The sequence below is a fragment of the Phaenicophaeus curvirostris genome, chromosome 20 (assembly GCF_032191515.1).
Source record: "Phaenicophaeus curvirostris isolate KB17595 chromosome 20, BPBGC_Pcur_1.0, whole genome shotgun sequence".
Taxonomy (NCBI): Eukaryota; Metazoa; Chordata; class Aves; order Cuculiformes; family Cuculidae; genus Phaenicophaeus; species Phaenicophaeus curvirostris.
This window is the reverse complement of record NC_091411.1, coordinates 12,922,377-12,941,614: the sequence shown is the minus strand read 5'-3', so window position 1 is coordinate 12,941,614 and position 19,238 is coordinate 12,922,377. Positions and strand designations below refer to the sequence as shown.

Sequence of the window (19,238 nt, the reverse complement as noted above, 5' to 3'; positions counted from 1 at the left end):
CCTCCCTCCCGGCATGTAATTTGGGATTTGCTGGTGCAGCAGACCCAGCGAAGCAAGCCCACATCCAGCCCCACTGCTCACCCTTCTCCAGCAACAGCACAGGATGGGGCTCCATGACTTCAGGGAGGCCACTCTAGGAGAAGTGCTCACTGCTGCTTCCAGTGGGGATGGGGAGCGCCCGGCGAGGGTGCGAGGTGCTCACTCAGCCTGTGCCCGCCACAGTGCCACATGGTGGTCTCTTGGGCATCTTCCCTCTGCAGTTCCCACCCATGGCTGAGGCCATGGTCCCTGTGGAACGATGGCTAGGAGCTGTCCTTGAGCCCCAAACAGCCCCAAGGTGCCGAGGATCAGAGCCCTGTGCTGCAGCCTGGGCACAGACAGGGTTTTCCTCTGCCAGAGACTCCAGCACACAAGCCCAGCAGGACTGCTCTTTGCTGCTTCTCATGTATTAATCGTTAAACCAGATACAATCAGGGATTGCTTCCCCAACCTGGGCTCCACAGCCTATACCATTCTCCTGTTGATTGTATATACGTTATGTATGCAATGCTGGTGCACTTTCTCACAGCAGAGCCGAGGTGTAAAACCAATATGATTCCCTGGCCCAGCAGCCGTGATGCTGAGGGATGCTTTGCCCTGGTTGTAACACAGGTTCAAATCCGAGCGCTGGGGCTGGGTCTCAGAGCTCCCATCCGCAGGGTCTGGTGCTGCCCCATGGTTTCTCTGCACTCCTGGGATGCCAAGATCAGCGGGCAGGCACCAGACAGAGAGAGCTGCTGTGGCAAGTGGGCAGCATCACAGGCACTCGGCAGACCTACTGCTGAATTAGGATCCTGAACAATTTCTCCTCCTTCTCCTCTCTGCCAGTATTTTTCTTTCCTTGTCCCAGAATCTGTCCTCTTTCCAGGAAATCTCTGTTTATATCAGACAAGGCAATGGGACGTGCAGTTATTGTTGGACTCTTGTCCAAAAACTTGCTTCTCTGGCTCTGCTCCTCTGTGGCAACCCTCCTCCAGGGGCTGCTGCCAGGGCCTGCGGCACACGCAGTCGGTCGGGGTACCCCCGCCACCGCCAACACACTCAGGACAGAGCTTCTAACAGACTCCCCAGGGAGAAATTAAAATCCCACCCAACTTTTCAGAGCTACTTCATGCAATAAGCACAGAGATTCTTCCATGATAAATCCTAAAAACTCAATCGTGTGCAATGCAGCGTCACTGCACCAGGGAAAGAATAAAGCACTGTGGAGTGGAACCCAGCCTGTAGGCTGTCGGGGCATTTTCTCATCATTGTCAGAAACCTCATGATCTGAAACATCTGAATTGTCTTACGCTGGTCATCAAGACCCACTGTCCCTCTGAACTCCAAATGTTTCCCTTCTCTGCTGTTCAATGCCTCCTTAGGTCACAGGCCCTCGCACACAAATCATTTCAGCCCTCAGAGGGGGCTGAGGGGAAGGCAGGGAGGCTCTGAAATTCAATCCCTGAAGATTTTTCCTTTTTTTTTGGTCCAAACAAAAGTAATTTTTCTTTCAATGAGAACGCTTTAGCATCATGAGCTGCTAACGCAGAAACAGGGGGATCGCTGGGGGTGATGGCTGTCCCCTGCTTACTGTCCCTCCTGCTCAGAGCAGAGCAGGATGTGTCAGGAGGAGCTGAGGAGCTGTTGTGCAAAGCCCCAGGGCACGCTGTGAGGATGGGTTTGGTTACCTCTGAAGACTCAGAACACGCTGCACTGCCTACGTCCTTCTGACACGGCCCTGTTGGGTGTTACTGCAGGAGAGCCTGCGCAGGCACCACTGCGACCAGAGCTACTGTCTCTATGCACCAACCGCAGCAGTGAAGAGCCCCGAGATTCACAAACCCAGGATAGTAACGGGATCCCAGGCTGATTTTTGCAGTCACCTTTTCTGAAGCATACACAGCCTCATACCGCATCGCTGTGGTTTGCATCTCACATTTCCAATGTGTTCAATACTCCTGTTCCTGCATTTCAGCAAAGCTTTCTCTGAGAAGCCTGAGGCTGTGAGGGTGTTTCCCAGTTTTAGTGAACCTTTTCCCCAAGCACAACCTGACATCGCACTGTCTGCCACAACTCACCTATCAGTTAACTGACCTCTACATCATAGATTCCTTCACCAGCCTGGCTTATTAGCTGGGTATTACAACTGCTCTCAGCTCACTCCATTCAATCCTGCCCTTGCTGCAGAGACTGCTGCCACAGTGACCCCGATCATGGATTCAGAGACCTGAGCAGCATTGTGCTCAAAGCAAACACGCTCTGCTAAATGAGAGCCTATACCTTGTGGATTCCTTTGCTTGCTGACGGCAGTTGCTGGTTCTTAAGGTGGAAAACCAGATGCCAGTGAAGCAGCAGTGAACTGCTCTGCACACCCCAGACAAGAGAACTTCCCATCCCTACTCCTGGTGTAGCCTGGTCCTCAGGAGGCATGGGAAGACACACTGTGTCCCAGGGATGAGCGTGCCCGGGACAGGTCCCAGCCTGCAGGAGCCCTGGGCAGGTCGCTCCGCAAAGGACTTTGATATCTGCTGGAGGAAGGTGCCATGAGATGCAAACACCTCCTGAAGACGAGATGTGTGCTCAAGTCGGGCAGCATGAGGTCGCCAGGAGACTGGGAGGGGGGACGGGAGGAGACAGGGGAATTCCTGAAAGATAATTTCTTCAGACGTTTAATTAGCACTGACTTTTAACAACTAAAATTACTTTAAAAATGTGCATAGAGATGAAAAATACAGAGCTGGACACACCTTCTAAAATGGGGACTGGTGAGCAGTGCCAGCTGGAGCGGCTCGTGGCAGTGAGCTGAAGGAAGTTTTAGGCAGCATCTCTATCACTGGTGCCAGCCTGAATGAAAGGAAAATTATCTCCAAACTTTCCCATTCGTTTGCTTGTGATTACAGCTTGAAAAAATACTTAACATGACAAAAAGATAATTCGTCTCCTCCCCAGAATGCAGCATTCCTTTAAAATTTCCCAGACTTCTATTTCAAAAATTACAGCAACCAGTACAAACTTCACAAATCCACCGAGGAGGCAACTCTTCAAATACCTGTGGTTTCCCACATTTTCCAAGGAAAACAAAAAGATTTATAGTTTCTCATGTTAAATCTGAGAGGCTAAACTTCGAGAGACATACTTGCCCACCTGCTGCATGTGTATTAGTTCTAGCTGAAGAGAAGTCAATAAAAATGGAGAAAGAAGAATTTGCAGAGCTGGTTAAAGTAATAAGATTTGTTTCAGAGCATCTGATCTTTAGACTAACAGACTTCCAAACAGTTGGACAAGTAAATAAAGCACCACAGGGAACCGCTAGTTGAAATAGGTTACCACAGGGATACGCACAAAGGAATTCCTACGACTAAGAAAGGGCCGGAGCTATGAAACTTTTAACACCAGCAACTGGGATGAATTGCTGACTTCTGTGACTCTTAGGAGTGAATTCTATGGGTACTCGCACTTTGAGGAGGACATAAAACTCTGTTCTGAGCTTTGGGAAGCATCCCACCCAGAACAATTGCCACTGAGCAACACCAATGTTTTGCACTTCGCGTTGATCCTCTGCTTCTGCACAGACCAGTGTTTTGTTCCTCTTACTCCTTTTTCTGGATGGGAGATCTGAAGAAGCTCAGTGATACAGTTCACTACGTGGTCCTACGTACACAATGCAAAAGAAAATATTTCCTTTAAAGGCCTTACTTTCTTTTGAGAAATAAAATTAAAACAAAAAAAAGTTAGCTGTGAATCTTCCTATCACCTCCCTGAGATTTTTCTGCATCACAGACACAGTATCCCCAGAATGGATTCAGGACAGCAAATACCTGTAAATCAGGGCAGTGCAAGACTGGATATGGGAAGCCCTGCAATGGTCCCAGCTCCCAGCGACGGGGAGCAGGGCTGTGCCATACAGCAGGCAGCATGCGGCTCTGACAGAGCAGAGCGCAGACAGTGAACAAAACAGGAGATGTCCCATGTCTGTCCAGCGACGAGGGGGTGGAGGTGACACTGTTGTAAGGTGCCATCCGATCAGGACTTCTTTTCTGTGCTTGACATGAATAAGGGGATTAGGATGGCGAGTTTCCGTGAGCTCACTCTATCGGACAAAAGGCCCTGAGGTTTAGTGTCACAGTGCCTGATAAAAGTACAGGAGGCTGTCAATCAGGGGCTCTGAGGTACTTGTGTTGGTGACATAATCTTATTAGAAGATAAACCAGTGAAATCCTTTTCATGATGAAAAGTTACATTTAATTGCTCCTTTGCTTTTCTTCTCTTTCTCCTGTTCATTTGTCCATTTAACTTTGTTAATGTTAGCTATTACAAGAATATAGCAGCACAAAGATGTGAGCCATCTACCCCACAGCTACGCTCATACTAAATGAACGGCTCAGGATGCTGAAGGAGGGTAGAGTCTGTGCAGAAATAGCACCAGTTGAAATCTTTTAAACAGAAGGTCAAAAGAGTTACTGAATTAATTAGCAGGAGTGCCCATGCACAAGGATAACGTTAAATGTTCTGTCGGTTGCTTTAATACCAAAGTAAGCTGACAAAAGACTCAAAAACGGCAAAGCTCAGCCTCTGTGCAGCAAACAAAGGAAGACTTTTAATATCCTCTGACAGGAGCAAATTCATATTAGCCTTGGTAATGGCAACTGTTTCAACCAACTCCAGGTTGTTTCTTTTTGGTTTCACAAACAGGCAGCTGATGCTGACAGCATGAATCACCGCACACCACCAGGAATGAATCAGGAGAAACTTCACTGGAGCTGGAGGGGCAAGTTGGGGAGCATCAGTGTCTGCATCGCCTGCGCGCCCGCTGTGGCACCCGGGATCTGTGCACTATGCCAGCCCGTGTCACACAGCCCAGGCTGACTGGAGGGGTCCTGGCAGTGCAGGAGCCTGAGAAGGCTTGAGAGGACAAAGGCGAGGTGTGCAGTGCTCTCCTCTGAGGACAGAGGAAGGGCAGGATGCTCTGCTCGATCAGAAGCTCCCCACACCCACGTGTGGAGGTGGTGGCTCTGATGCCACTTTCCCCAGACGCCCTGCAGCTGGATATCTGCATGGCCATGCAGCTGCAGTGCGAGCAGCCCACATGCGTGCACCTACCCCAGCCACACCAAGCACAGCCTCTGGGAAAACGCAGCACTCCCGTACTTGTCCACGGTCCCCCAGCCTTCCCAAGACACCCTGGCCAGCCATCACTCTGAGCCAAAGGAGGCCAGGACTCAGAAACACCCAAGCCAAAGAAGAGAGGACGAGCTGCCCTCGCTGCTATCACCACTGGGCAGCCTGGGCGGCCACAGGAGCTCTACTCACGCTGGGGCTGGGGGGGGTCAGCACTGTTTGGTCTGGCTTGAGCTCCCCAGCAGCGCCAGAAGCAGCGGGATAGCAGGAAGACAGACAGTGTTTTAAAGCTCTTTCTAAATATTTTGAGTTTGTGTGAGAGAGCTTGGATGTGACCTTGCTTTAAGAGTATTGATCCAACAAAGGCTAAACTGAAAGTCAAAAATTTTGTCCTGCAAAACCCCAAACAGACAGAGAGATCAGGCAAGGCTTGGCCAGTACAGAGCTGCTCAAGTTCCTGTGGATCAGGCTGCCTGGAAAATGTGGCTGGGAAGTAAATGAGCATCTGCCATGCTGTGCAGGTGCCCTAAGGGCCCCCGCTGTTCACCTGGTTGCATGTGTAACTTTACCTTGTAAAGAGCTCCTGAAGAGACTAAAATTAATCACCGTATGGATGTGCAGGATCCCAGCCCAAGGTAGAAGCTGTGCTTGTCAAAATATGTATTTTAAAAGCATCACGTAATTTTCATAATTAATAAACTACAAACACACTCACAGTAAATGACTGGTGCCATGTAGTGCCACAGAGTCCCACTAAAATCTGTTTTACACAAGCTTCCCGAGTGTGCACGTTATCCAAGTAAATTAACTCCACAAACGTGAGATGTTTAAAGAAAAAATGAATTCCATTCATTTTACACATTCTGTTCCTTATTTCATCCAAGTGCCTGCCTGGCTGAGAACAAACTAGCACTTTAATCTGAAATGCTTTGAGAAATTACACGTGTAATTCTCTCCCATAACTAAGATGATCTTAAAGAAAATAACTCCTCTAGAGGTCTTTAAGAAAACCATGTTTTCATTTAAGGACTAACAAAAAATTCTGACAAATGTCTTAATACTTCGCTTTTTTAGTAAAAGTACACAAGAAAAATCATAAGAGAGAAGGATCAGAGGGGCTGATGGCAGAACAGAAGCAGCTGAAAAATGTGGTTTAGTATCGGTTAAAGTCAGTGGTGGCTGGTGATGCAGTGAAAAGACAATTGTTACATTACCAGGCTGCTGATCACATGGCACCGGCATTCCACAAACGCTTTGCCAGTGGAAATCCAACTCCAGCTTTTGGGATGGCAATTTCAAAACAGTGCAACATGTTATAAATTAATTACCTGACTTACTATTTTCTCTCAAAACAACGGTTTCTATATTATGCATATTTACAAAATCCTTTATTACCTTTTCAAATACATAATCACTCATACTTCATACCTGCCAGTGCGGCACTGAACTCTACAGACTCCAGTGCCTACACTGAGAAAGCCTGTCAAAAATATTTGCATGCAGGTTATTTGCTGTGCTACCAGGTCTCCCTTGCCTGATACCAGCAGGAGGTGTGGAACGTGACCAGCCCCGCTCAGCTCTGTCAGGTAGCTGCCCTGGTCACCCCTGCTCAGAACGTTGCACGGTGCAGGCAAATCAACGAAACCAAACTCCAACAAACGAACGTTTAGCAGCTTTCAAAGCAGCGACAAGGTAAGAACAATGGGTGAGCTGAGTGCAGAAATTTATTTTTACTGATCAAACTTAAGCAAATCCAAGAAACCATTAGGAAGTGCTGTCAACTAAAGCCTGAAATCTAAGAAAGTAGCCATTCAAAGCACAGTAGGGCCTTATAAACAGTTAATCCACGCAGCTGCAGTAGTTAAAGCAAACACACTGCCCTTCACTGCGCCATCAATTACACCTCCCCAGAAAAAATTACACAAACTTTGTAGGATTTTTCAGAGAGAAGATGGATTCTTTTGGAGACTTGAGGTCAAGACTGGGCTGTTTAAAGTATATTATTAACAAATAAACATTTATTGCAAAAAAACCCTATAGGCCTTTGGGGAGGAAAATTGTGTTATTTTTGGCATCAAATGACACAAGCCATTTATGACATGAATGGCTATCACCAACAGACTGATGAAATGGCAAATGTCTCCCACTTAACTTCCCCTGGCTTCCTGAATAAACTTTTTCAAACACTTTTTTCCTTCTGAAATGGCAATAAACTCCATGTAATTTTGGTTTTCTCTCTGTTCTAGCTATTTCAAGATCCGTAGCTGGAAAGGGTTGAAGGTACTTCCAGATGGAAGCTGAAGACTCCCCAAAGACTGGTAAGGCGATGAAAATCACATTGTTAGGATCGGGGGCTGTGTGCTGCCGTTGTTTGTGTGCATTCTGGCTTGAGCGACAACTCACAATTGGCTTTCAGATGGCTGGGTGAAAAAGCTGAGGTTTAATTGTGGCATCCAACAAATTGAATGTTGTAGCTCTTGTCATTGAATGTATCCGCTCTGTGCTCAAACAACCCCTGCCAAAATATGAGCTGAATTTTTAAGAAAGAAAAAAGCCACAAATGGAACAGTCTTCGGTTATGCTAGACAACCAATATTCATAGGACAGGGATGAAATTAAACCGGCTTGCTTGCCTCGGGCATGTCTTCCAACCTTTCTGTAAGACAAGGATCTGCACAGCGAGCTCCACTACCAGTCACAGAGTCATAGAACCATGGAGTCATTAAGGTTGGAAAAGACCTCTACACTCATCAAGTCCAACCGTCAGCCCAACACCACCATGCCTGCTGAACCGTGTCCCAATGTGTCACATTTACATGTTTTTTGAACACCTGGACCAGCAGCAAAGCACGGTTGATCATGGCACCGCAGACCACCCTGCTCTGGCCTTTGCTGCAAGGGATGCCACAGGCAGGCAGCCGGCCGCAGGGAGTGGGCACTGCTTGAGCACCAGCGCTGCTTCAACGAGTTCTCCTGTCTCCTCTGCAGGGAGCAGCGGCTGGATGGGGACGCCGCCGTGCTGGGCAAGGCTGTTCTCCCTGTAATTGCCCTGGAATCTCTGGGGATTCTCCCACATAAAATTAATGCAGGCGCCATCAAGGCTAATTTATTCCACACCCACAAAACCATGCTGGGGAACTGGCCCAGGCATGGGTAGCGAGGCCAAGACAGCACAACGCTAAGGACCAAGTTCACAGGAGCTGCGCACCCCCAGAGCACACTATCTCTCTGTGGAGCGCAGGCACCCTGACAAGGTCATGTGTGCCCCTGCATTCCCTGGCACAGGACACGATAGAAAGCTGCCACTGACACACAAACCCTGCTTCCTCCATGGAACGTTCTCCCACGACAGCTCCTGCCAGGCCTGTGACAGCCAGGAGCAACCAGGGTGCAGAGCCTGCAGCAGGGGAACCCCCCCAGCCCTGGGATTCCGCCTGTCCCTGCCTTAACAAAGTAGCTGTCGGCTGTAACGCGTTCTGCTCCCATCAGCTGAATCACTTGTTTGTTGCAGCTCCAACCACCGAGCCTGGCAGATTCAAACCAACGATACCAAGTAGAGATAGCATCGCTGCAGCATTTCACATGCCATTTATTCCCCCCAGTAGTTTTACTCCGTTTCTGCTTTTGCAACATTTCATACCTTGCTCTTAACCTGTCTCTTGCACTACAAGTACTCCCATCACTGTGTCCCATCCATAATAAAACAATGCCCCTTTTCTTTTTCACACATGCACAAACCAAGAGGTACATGCAAGACACTGCTACATCTGATGATCATCAGCGCCCGTGCAAATATGGCAAGGGGCATAAACAGCACCCTGCTACAGTACTGCTGCTGTCACACGGTCACTAATTTCAAAGGGAAAATGTGCAGACAGCTTCCTTGCATCTTGGGAAAGTGTTGGTGAATGAAGTAAATAACTTCTCATGTGTGCATGCAAATGAGAAAGTGTCCAGATATTGCAAAGCTTTGGCATGTTCTGCTGACAGAAAGGGAAGAGCAGCATCGCCCCCCTGCAAAGCAATGCCCAGAACACTTCCTCCCTAGGGCTCAGAGAGAATCAGGCTATGAAAATCCAGCTGGCTGATGCTGTTGGTATTGCAGCCCACAGCCCTGGGCAGCAGAAGCACCGATGCCGCAGCAATGCTTCCCGGCCAGCTCTCAACACTAGTGAGTGACAGCACCTCAGCTCACATTAGTCGGCTGCGTGACTCCAGCTGCAGGGCAGATCTGAGCCAAGCTGAGCCTGCAGGCACGGGGCAAGATCCGCCTGACACTGGGCAGCACAACACGAGGCTCCAGCAGATGCAGACACGGATGCAGCAAGGGCAGAGTGGGTGCTGCCATCCATGCTCCCATCTTCTCCTTTCCACAAGGGCAGAGCTGGAAATGGGCACTATGGCAGCAGCGGAGCTTAGAGCTGCTGCCTCACCACATGCTGGGATGGGGACAGTGTGAGCCAGACAGGATGCACAGGGTATCGTACCAGAACTCTACAGGCACACACAGGTTCACTCCAGTCCTCTCACAGCAGCATGTGTTGGGGACATAGAACAGCAGCTACCACTGAGCGCCAGCAGCACAAGGTGGTTCCAGGTTCCCTGCTGCCCACCCCACAGGGTCAGCATCCTCACCTACAGCAATCCTGGACCCTCTGTGCCTCTCCCTTCCTGGGTGCAGACACAAACTGTACTGGCAGGAGAACTTGGGGACTTTCTCTGTAAGGCTTCGGTCCCCTGAATTTCACTGAGCCTCCTTTCACCACCTCTGTCACTGGTACAAAGCAGAGATGCTTTGTGTGACTGTTCACATGCAATAAAACCCAGACTGACATGTAATAAAACTTGTATCAATAGAATTGTGTCAGAAAAAATGTTTTCTCTTAAGATTTCAAGAGACCTGCACACAATATGCAAAACTCATTCACTGGGGCTTAGAACAGACTGGCTTTGTGTTGACCTCTAAAGAGAGGCATGCCTTGCTCACTGTTCCCTTCTCTCTCTTCTCTCTTCCTTTCTCACTCTGGACTCTAATTATCAACGATCGGAAGGTGACTGGGGAGCTCTCAAAATACAATATTTGCGTTTCCCCTGTGTGGTTATAAGCCACACAGCTCACAGAGGACCACAGAGTGCGGAGCACATGTTTGGCTTGGTCAGAACACTGGATGAAGGAAACCCACTGCTGGTACTGATGTTTGTAGAGGGCCCCACCACACTTTCCTCATCAGACCTGATGCTGGACCCATAGGGTTACGCTCCACATTTCCTGTCACGGGATGAAGCCCACGCCAAGACGCAACTGAGAAGACAACTCACAATTTTAAACTGCAACTTGTATTTAGGGTGGGCTTTGCCTATGAAGAGCCCTATCCCCAAAACCCTCAGTAAGCGGCTCCTCCGAGTTCTCCCAGACACTAGCTGTCAGGTAAGCAAACTGACCTGGCATGACCCTGCAAGCCACTGCACGCCAGGGCAATTGGCTCTGGTGGCATTACTCATGGGAGCCCCGGGAGCCAGGATTTGCCGGCTCAGGCCTCTGCCGGGGCCCGTGAACTGGCAGTGCCAGCCCCTCTGCACAGGGAGTGTTCCCAGTGCTGGCGACTGCTGCAGGAGGAATGCGCTGCCAACCTCCGCAAGCACTCGCAGACCACTGTGCACAATGGTAATCTGAAGATTGCTCCTTAAAATTATAATAGATAGGTACTGACTCAAGCTTGCAAGTACATACAAACCTTCATGGAGTGGATACTCGGTCTGCAAACCACAACTATTAATAGCTGGAGGAGGAGGATGGAGAATCAGCTCTTTCTCTCCTGGAAGTCAGAAATGCAAACCTCTCAATGCCCAGGCAGACCCACTCAAACAGGTAACCTGTGTGATCCCATCCCACACACGCAGGGAACCTCCCTCACCTGCCACAGCCAGGAAGAGCCAGCCCTTGGCCAGCCCATGGCCCCTGTGTACGCTCACCAGCAGCGCCAGCACAGCTCCAGTATCCTGAACACGTCATTCAACTCATAGGGAGTAGGTAATCCAGATCCCCAGCTGCTGGAAAAAGTAACCGAGGTGAAAACAGGGCTGTGTGTTGCTGCAGTGAGGCCCTGGGAGCTGGGTCAGCCCTTGCTCCCACTGCTCACCACCTTCCCACTGCTTCCTGCAGCTCCCGGTGGCTCTCCTGGGGCTCCTGACCATTTGAAAAGCTCGTGCTGAGTCTCACAAGCTCAGCAGGCTGGACTGCTCCCAGCTGAGACCCACAGAACTGAGGGCACAGCACCACTCAGCAAACAGACGAAGAGCTGCTGCACTCAAGATGGCTCTGCACAGATCAGCCACTACAGAGAAAAGTCTGCAGAAGATCCTGGATATTTAACAACAGTGCTGAGCTACCGGACTGTCACGTACAGCTGGACCTTACTGCACCAAAGCCTCCCCCAAATCAAAGATAGGTTACCTCTTCTGCAACCATTCCACTGGTTTGCTTCACATTTTTTGTCTTAGTTTCACGATTTCCTGCAGTGCTTTACTGTGATTTGCTAATAAACCTCTTTGTACAATACAGAATTAAATACTTGTCTCATTTCACAGGCGTTATCGACAGAAACCTCCTCAAGTGCACCCGCATACACTCCAAAAACTGGTTTAAAGTTGTGACGCAAGAGAGAGAATGAGAAACCAGAGAAGCTGCTGCCATTGGGAAGCTGCAGGAATAGCTCTATCAGGTGACAGAAAAATGCTAGCTGTAGGCAAGCTGATTATGTCAAAGGATAGGATCCCACAGGTGGGAAACAACTGTTGTGTGGAGTGGATGTTAATGAGAACTGTAACCTTTCTCGCTAATGAGTTTTGGCAGGTATTATGCTGCAGCCTAAAGGTGCAGCCCCGTGGAGCTCCCAGTGCCCCAGCTCCATCTGTGGCCGACAGCAGCTCCCAGCACTCTGGTCTGCAGTCACCATCCACATCCTGTAACTAACATGCTTTCTCACTAATACACGAGGAATGCACCCATGCTCAATTTATAAGGAGAAGCTGCTGTAACAATGATGTTTCTATCAGTCTGAGAGAATGACGAACGACCACTGACTGTAATTAAAAACACTCTAAAACAATATCAATGATTTTTTCTGCAAGTTCGAATTTGCTTGTAGATCACTATTCTTTTTTGGTTGTTTTTTTTTTGTACTTAGGGAACGGTGTTCCAGGTAACATGAAGGAACAAACGCAGGAAAGTAAACTTGCTAACAGCTACCAGGATGATTTGGTCCTCAGCATGTGCACATAAATTCCATTAGCTCCGACTGGAAGAGTGCACATGCACACTTGTACATTATAAATAATGCACTGATTGCAATAAAATCAAGAGCCAAATTCTACCCTTTGATGAGCAAGGATGGCTCTCATTGAAGTCAACAGGAACTGCATGTTCACAAGTTCACGTCAACATTTGCAGAGGAAGATTTTGTGCATATTAAAAAAGTATTATGTTTTGGAAGCAAAGCAAATGACCTCCAGGACAAGCACTCTCCGTAAATGTACTGTCTTGTTACAGGAACATCAGAGTATAAAAGTTCCCAAGAAATAGGTTATTACTTGTTCATGTTGATATCCAGGGCATTTAATGAATTTGTGCCACCGCAGTTCTGCTCCATCTATAAAGATCACTGCAAAATGTCAAAACCAACAAAATAACAAACTGGAATTAGTCACATTAATGATTCCTTTACTATAGTACAGTCTTGCAAATGTCTACTTGTTCAGTTGCCCACAGGCAAGCAGCTTTGGAAAGGCGAGCGAAGCACCCCAGCTCTGTACAAGTATTGCGAGGAGAAGTGCGCAGGTGGGTTTGGCCGGGCTGCTGGATTCCCGTCTCATGCCGGGAAAGCTGCTGGGACAGATCCTGGCTTCCCCTGGGAACGACAACCTGAATGTTTCCCCTTCTCCGGACAATCAATACTTAACGCTGCATACAATGCACTTAATTTTAAGGGGTTTGCTCTACATCATCTGCATTAAAAGTGCACAACGCGCCACACCCGGTGCTACCTACTTGCAAGACATATTTAGCATCCAATGAAGGGCAATGGCAACACATGTATTCCGTGTGCATGTTGGTCATCTTACAGGAGCAAGTCCTTGTTACCAGAAATGTCTGGGAGCAGCCAGAGCCTGGTTTGCAAAATGGCTGTTTGGAGAGCGGCCGGTTGAGGCCCAGGCAGCAGAAGCCCCCATCCCCTCCTCCCTCGCGCAGCAGCGACAAGCCCCGGCTCTGCCCAGCGCCCGCGGGTGCCAGGGGCTGCCGCTGCCCCAAGACGGTGCCGGCCGCTGCCCTGGACAGCTCTGGCAAGGTGCAGTCAAAGCAGATGTACCGAGTGAACCAGAAGGAAGGCAGCATTTCACTTGAGGAATATCAGCCCAGGCAAAGCGAGCCTGGGAACACAAACGCAAGGCTAGTATTAAAAACAAAAAAAAAGTTGGAAGATTTGCCTCGATTTTCTGTTGCATTTCAAGAGGCACCTAGAGACAGTGAATGATTCACCTAAGCAAGGCATGCAAGATTATGATCTACACGGCACACAGTTAGAAATACCAAAGAGCATTACAACCAAAACCAAAACTCAGCTCATTTTACCTTACAAGCATCGTCATTTTTTTCTCTCTTATGGTCTCTATTCTCAAACTCAGAATCCTAGCTTTACTTTCAACATTTATTTTAAATTAGATACGAAGGTATTCACATTTTTTTTTCCTTAATTACTAATGGAGAAACTGGTATTGCCTTCCCTAAATGTTACCGGTGCTTTAAAGCTCCCACTGCTGCAAAATAATCTGATCTCCCTGCTACATTTGTTAAAACCTCTTAACCCAGAAAATATCTCTGCTTTCTAAAATAAAATTCTAATACTATTTCATCAAACAAAAATCAGTTTTAATTCATAGATTTAGATACAGCACAGCACAACTACACAGCCTGCCTGGTGTGCATTCGATAACTATTCCCTGCCCACTTGACAAATTTATTCCAATTCACTCAAAGAAAGGAAATTTCAGTTCTTAATTGTGCTCCTCCAAGTCCAAAGGAACTCCTGGTTTTGCCGCTTGGCTGCTGGAGGCTGGGCTGTCAGGCTCAGGTCAGGTTGATACTCACAACCAACCTTATTCTTTGTTGCAGAACAAACGCGGAGGTTTTATATTTTGTAGCCAGCAGAAACTGTGGCTTCATTGAGTCAGTTTTTGCCTGGTGAGGAACGCAACCATCCCCAAGTCGCACCAGACCCCCTTCTCCCGCACTGAGCCTTCCAAGAGCAACACCGGGCTGTTTACCTTCACTGGAGAGCCCTGCACAATGGACTCCATGGTTTTATTTACCGCTTGCTTCCTTACCTCACTTGAGCAATAACATCACAGATCAAGCAAGCAAAAACACACAGGCAAAGAGCAGCATTTATCCCTGTTTTTACTGTGAGCACGGCCCAGCACAGCCTTTGCAGGGGACACTGAAATGGCCTTTTTCCATCTCACTGAGGTTTCAAGTCCATAGCCTTTTTGTGTATCTGCATTTTATGCAACTGGTGACATGGTCCCAGCCAGCCCAAGCAGCAGAAAAACCCTTTCTGACATTATCACCAAAAATCAGTTACATTTACAGATCACATTCTCCCAAAAGACCTGAACGGTGCAAGGCGCATTGTCCAAACTAAACAGAGAGAAAATGCACACCCCTGCTCCTAGCCCGGCAGGGACCGGATGATGGAGTATTTCCCTATCCCTTCTTTTCCCCCTGCTATCCTGGTGTGCCCACCAGCAGCTACCCATGGGCTCCGTGCTCCAAGTGGGGCAGGAGGCATCCGTGCCCCAGCGCGGCCCCATTCCACGCGTCCAGTGCCCGGTTCCTTACGGCCACAGAGGGCCCTGGCTGCAGCACGGGCATGGAAACCTCGGGCTGGCGTGCAGGGAACTCGAGCCCTCCTCTCATTATTTACTAAATCTGCAAGGCTCTCCATTCCAGGGGTAGGAGACATTACATAAAATGAAATCAATTCCTGCTACAACAAGCAGTAGCAGGTTTAATATGAATTTGAATTTTGTCTGGAATGAAAAATAAAAATCCCATCTGCATTACAGAAAGCACACTCCTTTTCCTATGGAATATTTCTTCCCAACTATCTGACAAAATTAAACAGTCTCCATTAAACACACACCCACCTCTCAAGTTCACCAGAGCAGCAGGCATTTTAAGATGTACCATTCTTTACAGGTTGCTCCACAAGGGAGGCAAGCGAGAGGGGTGCACATTTACAACAGAAATACACTAACAGCATAGCTGGCCTGAGAAAAGACCTTAGAATCCAGCTGCTTTCCCATGATTTGTTATTGATAGTTCAAAAGGTGTGATGTATGCCTTTGAACTAGTTCAAAACCTTAGGCCAAAATATAATGGACATGATTTCTAAATAAAACACAAAATGTTCCCATTTGTCACATATTTCAGTGAAGAAATTTTTGCAACATCTTTCATATTTATTGGTTATTTTTTCTCAGGTCAGTAGTTAAGTATTACAAATTATCCTCTTCTTAATCTAATTGCACACTGCCTACACTGCACTCCCTATCATTTTCTGCCGTGGATCAGTACACATTACTTATTGCCACTGCAATTATTTTCTTCAATAAGGTTACGACTGTAGCAGAAAATCAAAATGTCTCCTCAAACCCTCCGCACACGTTCCACCCCAGAGCCCTGAGAGGATTTACTCAGCCTAACCCCCAGCTGGCTGCGGGCAGCCCTGCGGCCAGCGCTCCGCTGCCCGCCTGCAGCTCCTGCCTCCCGCGGGGACGGATTCCTGCGGACACGGGGGGACCAGTGGGGGCTCTGCCCGATCCTGGCCACCCTGCTGACGTCACCAGCAGAAATCACAGCCCTGTTTCCTCAGCACAACTGCTTTTGGAACTGTTTCGAGGTGCCTCGAAAGCCTGATCGTACAGGGAATTTTCAATCAGCTGATGTGTCCGATAGCGCAGGACGGGCTGGATTGTCAGCAAAAACACCAGAGTATTTCGGAGACTTTTAAAAGCATTTTTAGTGGATGACATAATTCTAATCGTTCCTCCATGTCCTGGGCATGTGCTGAGGCTGCTCCTCACCCTATGCTTCGGTCCATTTTTATGCTGTTCCCTAACGACATGTTCAGGATCAGTGCCAGCCTGATGCGAGAGGCAAACGAATGGAGGGGGACACAGCTGCTCGACACAATGCTGCCGAGTTCAGGTGATGAACAACTGCACCGACGGGTGTAACAACATGTCTGGTACCCCCCAGTTTAAAAAAAAAAAAAAAAAAGAAAAGTAAAATTTAAGGCAAACAAAATCTTCCTGTTCACAAACAGCGATCGCCCACTCTGCGAGCGGCAGAACCGAGGAGCTCAAGTCACCTCTCACACCACAGCTCCTGCCTGCATTCCACAGCCTGTGCTCACGACAGACAGGCGCTCGCTCCCTCTGGAAGAAAAATAACATCCACAAAAATAAGAGACGTTTACTAATAGGAAGCTTTTGTCTTATTTCAAATAGAAAAGGCAACTCACTGGGAAATCTCAGCCTCAGTCCTATACTCCTGTGAAAGGAGAGGAAAGTTTCCCTACAGCAAGGAGGCTTTGCAGCGTTTCCTTCCCTCTCTGCGAGGCTCAGAGGGAAGGAAACATGCTGCTCCGTGCTGGTTGTACATAAAAAATAAGCCCAGTCTCTGCCAAGACAGGACTCAAAGACGAAGAACAGCATAAAGACATAACAGAAATCTATGGTAAGTCTCCAACAGCATCCAATAACGACACTAAAATAATGCCTGATGTGCCCTGAAGAATCTGACAGAAACCTAAATATTTCTCCCTCCTATCCTAAGCAAACCTTAAATACATTAATGAAAATTATGAAATTCTAACAGTGAATGTTTGCTATCCTATCCCTCAAAGAAGAGACTTCTTGAAGAGACTCAGGATATGGATCTTTATAGAAATTATATTTCTTTCTTACATACGAAATACGTAACCTGGAACACAGCAAATCTTATTTCAATATCAGTAATAACTGGGGCAAACCGTTGCATAACACTGAGCAGCGAGAGAAAAACAAACCAGAAATGCACAATCACAACAAAATGGAAATATACAAATGGGGAAGAAATTTAATATTTATAATTATTACTGTTTTATAGCAGGAAGCACTCTGGAGCGGTACGATAAATGAATTAATTTAAGCCAAGAACGGGAATGTAACCACCACTAATCCCCTACTTTTGATAAACAATCATTCTGAAGGTTTCTGCTTGTCAGAAAGAAAGCAACTTTTAAAGAAAAAAAGTATAAATGTAAGGCTCCAAACGTACAACAATCCTGCAAAAGCTCTCATTAAAATCCAAGGGATTCCGTTTGACTGGGGCTTGCGAGACTCAGCCTCCCTGCTGCCATTGTGCTACTCTATTTCTCCCCCTCTTATAAATTTTGCAATCAAATGTACCTGTGAACCTCAAAATCTTAAATTTTAGCAAAATAAGTGCTTTGCATTAAATCAAAAGATTTACAGGATGCACTCATGTAAAAATCTGTTGAATCTCATGCATGAAGAGTTTAAACACAGGCACAGCTTAGATGCTGGTCCCACCGATGAGATTTCTGTGATAAATCACACTTATCAAGTACCTCTGACTACTCCAAACTGTGCTTGGGCCACTAATCCATCTCCTCCCAGATTTATTCTAACATTCCAAGCACAGGGGCAGCTCCAAAGAGCCAACATTTTTATTTAAAAAAAAAAAAATGGCAAAAGCAAAATGTTTTTACCCTTCCCCCTCGCGCTAAATGCCCTCACCCAAGGATGGGCAGCAATCATTCCTGACCCAGTGAAAGGTTTAAGGTCTGATACCCGACCCATCAGGAGGTTGCTTTCATTAGAAAGACGAGACACCAGTTTTCCAAAGATACACACACAGCACTTGATTATAGTCCTGGGAGTCCTGGAGAAATCTGACCTTTAAATCACATTACTATGTACAGAAAAATCTATCTAAAGCAAATTTCACTAACTACAAAATTTAAGTGAGCTTTATTCTCTCTCTTATTTTTTTTCCCCCGGAGATCTGTAAATAGGACTCTGGACAACAAAAAGCACCTGATGTTGCTGATACTGGTCTCCCTCTGTACTGACCGCTCGCTCTCCCAAGGCACAGACACAGTGGGATTTTACACCACGGAGCGCTACGGCACCCGATGGTGGCTGGACGAGCACGGCTGCTCGCGGCCGCGCTCCTGCCTCACCGACAGAACCGAGCAGCTGCCCCGCACAGCCCAGAAAACAGCTCACATGTGGGAACAGGAATTGTTATACTTTAGCTATCCTAAAAGAATATTTCTCCGAGTCTAAAAGGCAGCGGACAGGGAAAGCAGACAAACGAGGGTAGCGCAGTTTCACATCTTTGCTCTTCGGGACTAATAAAATTTCAGAGAAAACAAATTCTGAAGTGCAGCGTCTCCCCTCCCCGCGAGCCATGGCCCCTGTCAGTCCTCGGGGGCACGCACAGCAGGCGCTCACGTAATGTCACACTAGGTACTGGGATTCAACAAAGGCCAACATGCTGATATCTTTCTATTGCTCGTCAGCCTGGTTACCCCGTACCCCCCCCATACAATTGGACACCTCTGATAATACGAAGAGTTCTGAAGCAGTGACATTTCTATTTTCAGTTAGAAAAGTAATCTTGTTTTTACAAAGCAAATGTCTACCACCTCGCTTTTTAAATCACGAAGTGTTATCCTCGATTTTACAGAAGCTGAAGACGGGACTTAGAGAGTACATTTGCCTGCAATGACACTTATTTACACTGCCAAATAATGCTTTTCTAGGTAGCCTAATGATTATTCCAAATTCTTTCCCAACTAACAAAAACACCCAAGGCAGCACTACCCACAGAAGGTCCAGTGATCTATAAACTATAGCTACCACGGGGTGTTTTATTTTGTGTGGAAGTAAAAGATGAATTCTGCGGGCTCCTACACCAGGTACGGGAAAGCGCAGCCCGTGCCGGACCCCGGCCGAGTGCGACGGCCCAC

General features: G+C 47.6%; 1 protein-coding gene across 1 annotated transcript in view; it reads right to left on the bottom strand.

The window, feature by feature from the left end:
* The window catches only part of LMX1B (LIM homeobox transcription factor 1 beta), an 89,946-nt gene that overhangs the window by 69,094 nt on the left and 1,614 nt on the right, over positions 1-19,238 (bottom strand). The gene's annotated exons all lie outside the window — the stretch shown is intronic.